Genomic DNA, 3551 nt, shown 5'->3' on the forward strand with positions numbered 1-3551 from the left:
TGTCAGTCCCACAAATCTTGACTTTTTCAAACAGATTTTTTCTGGGCTGTAAATCCACCTGGGGTTGTGCAACCTCTGTTTTTGGGAACTGCTATCCAGCTCACTGCAGAAGCAGCTGGTATAGTGCTGTGTTTTGGATTTAGGATGAGAATAATGTTGACAACACACTGATATTTTGGTTGTTGCCAAGCAGTCAAGGACATTTCAGCTTCTCATACTGCCCTACCAACGAGGAGGCTGGGCATGCACAAGAAGCTGGGAGAGGACTTGGCCAGGGCAGCTGACCCAAACTGGCCCAAGGGATATTCCACACCATATGATACCATGTTCTGTTTATAACTGGGGGGGTGGGCCAGGAGGCAGGTCAACTCAGGGTCTTGTGGAGCACCAGCTTCAGGTGGTGAGCAATTGTGCTGTTCATCACTTGTTTTGTATATTTTATCTTCCTTTTTTTTTTTTTTGGTCCCATTAAATTGTCTTTATCTCAACATACAAGGGGTAGGTTTTCTCCCTTTTCCATTTTCAATTCTCTCCCGTCTCACTGGGAGGGGGGAGTGGTTGATAGAGCTGCCTGCTGGGTTAAACCACAACAGTCTCCTTTTTCATGATTATCAACCTATTACATTTATTGTTATGTTCAAGGGAAAGTTTCAGGTATCAAAATTTTCACCATGATGGTCACAAGCTCTTCCATACAATTGTAATTAATTTTTTTATTGTTTAATATTTCTTTAAAACCAACTTACCTGTTATGCATTCTAGTTAGTTCTCTGTCTTATACAACTTAAAACATGAACCAAGGAAAATGAGTATTGTGTCAGTGTGAAAACTACAACAAAATGTATAACCATGGGATTTTTTTTTTCTTCTAATTATTTTTTTTAATTACAGTGCAACTTTGCTGGGCATAGTGAATATTAGAGGTCAGCTGTAGTGTCTGAAAGCAATCAATAAGTCACCAGATAAAAGAAATGTTCAAATTGAGATCAGTTTTTTGATCCAACTATATCAGCCTTTCATATGTTGTCATCTACTTATCTCACAAATGGATGGGGAGATGGAAAGAAAGTAAAAGCAAGATGCCTTCACACATAAAAGCTTTGCAGTAAATGCAAATTAAAAAAAAAAGCAGCACAAGTAGTAGCTAACATACACAGCATCCCCATTACCCTGTAAGTACTTCTATTTTCCTTTAAGAAAAATCTGTTTAAATTATCTTGGGGATTTATTAGTTACATTGGCCCAGTTGAAGTGTACATATAATAATACCTGAGAAAAAGCCAGGATGTAGTCTGATATTTTTTTTTCATACACATGGGAATGTTTTTGTCCTGCTGCAGTTGAAATAGAGCAAGTCTGCAGAAGATGGTGGAAGCAGTTCTTCAAATTAGGAAGAGGGCTGTTTTATAGGGAGAAAGTTTTCATTTATTAATTTTTTGCTATACAGTCTGTTTTGCAAAAGCTATATTGAATCATCCTCAACCACTGGGGATGAAAGCGTAAAAATGAACAGCTGTAATTAACCCAGGAAAGTAAGTTCTCATACCTCATCAGACTGATAAAGAAGCAATGCATATTATATCTAAAGATTTTGTGAAATAAACCACCATAGTTTAAGAGAACCATTCATCTTTTCAATATTATGCATATGTAGCTCACAATAACTGTGTGCTAATCAGTCACTGGTACTCAGTACTTCTTGTTCCTTCTTAAGTAGGCTGCTCACTTTATTATCCCAAACATGCACCTGTGTGTGGTGACACACCTGTATGACACTCCTGCGAGCTGTCTCCCACTTTGGTCTCCAACAATCTGAGTAAGAAAGACCCTGAAGTTGTTTCCACCACAGTGAAATATTACTGTGTCACCATACTGCCACCCAGACCATCTGCAGTATTTATACCATACTGTTAGCAGAAGCTTCAAATGTAAAAGCTTCCTCACCGCTGCACATAGAGCAATCCAAAGCTCTAGGCACGTTTTCTTCCTTTGCAGTGACAGGACTGAATGCATACCCCAGACTTCCAGGCCAGGTCCCAGAGGTCAGCTCACGACTTAACTGTATACATGCTTCTAGCACAGCTGGTTCTTCCATGGAGGCATTCAAATGAATCTCCACTTCTACAAGATGGGTTACGATATTAAAACAAAAAATTAGTACAAAATGTTTATTAATTGGTCTCAATAGGCACAAACAAAAGATTAAATAAGTGAATTATTTTGTTCTGCAAAGACATTTTTATCCTAAAAATTACTGTCATGAAGAAAAACTGTCTAGTAAGAGTCCAACTAAACCAAATGCATTTAGGTGACCCAGTAACACACGAGCGAGGACACCTGAATTACCTCAGAAGAGCAGCAGCCCCTAGTGGCACACTGGCACAGCCTCAACTACAGACTTGCAGGCCAGCAGTCACCTGCTAGCTTGAAAATAAGACTCCTACATGTGAAGCACTGTTCTCCCACTTAATTACCAATATATTAATTATTTCACTTTACATCTTTAAATATTATTATGTATTTTTATTCTTCCATAACTAAAATTCAGGCAACAGCTGTCCAACACGTTGTGGGGAAGGTGTAAGCCCAACAGAACTATATACTGCTAAGCCCTGTCAGCAGATGACATGACTATGATCACCCATTTATTGAGGGGGAACCGGAGAAATAATTAAAAAGAAAAAGAAATTATGCTTGGATTCTTTCCAACCTGACTTACCTACAGAGCAGAAAGCTGATGAAGATGATGATTACATACACTTCTGCTTCCTTAGGGTGCGATGCTAGCACCATACTATAAAGTATCCTCTGCAGTTTACATTGGCTACTACTTCACCTCAAGCTGTGACTCAGTGTACCGAGCTAATCACCAGAAACTGCAGCTTTCTGTCTTAGCTTCTTGGAGAACTCTAGTTTCCTTTCCTTCCTATGTTACTCTACTGGTATTTTTCCAGGTGGTCCAGTCACTCCATTACACCCAATTCTGAGAATAACGGGCAGAGCAGCAATGAATTTTCAGTGGAAGAATCTAAGCTTCAGAGTTAATTCCCTTCCTACAACCCTGAGAAAGGCAGAAGTTTCTTAGAATCTAAGCTTCAGAGTTAATTCCCTTCCTACAACCCTGAGAAAGGCAGAAGTTTCTTAGACATCTTCCAAAAGGTCACTTGCACTAGGATTAGTGCTATACATGTGCGTTCACAGATGCACAAAAACCCAACAAGAGATGAGATAAGATTTGTAACGGGCAAAGAAAAGTGCATGTTTTAATACAGGTGAAGGAGACTTTGAAACATCTTACCTCTACTCGGCTATTTTTATTACATGATAAACAAAAAAGATTTCCCAAAGGCTACACCAAAAAAAAGATTCTGGAGTCAATTAAAAGGAAAAACTAAAAAAAACCAAACCAAAACAAAAACCAAACAAATCCCAAAACAAAAACCACCACACACACTAAAACCAGCATCAGATTTGCTGACATACTGAACCTCGGCGCTACAGCCATAGTATTTTAAAAGTAAACTTCAGTATACATAAGACACAGAAACAGG

The sequence above is a fragment of the Balearica regulorum genome, chromosome 8, assembly GCF_011004875.1.
Source record: "Balearica regulorum gibbericeps isolate bBalReg1 chromosome 8, bBalReg1.pri, whole genome shotgun sequence".
Taxonomy (NCBI): Eukaryota; Metazoa; Chordata; class Aves; order Gruiformes; family Gruidae; genus Balearica; species Balearica regulorum.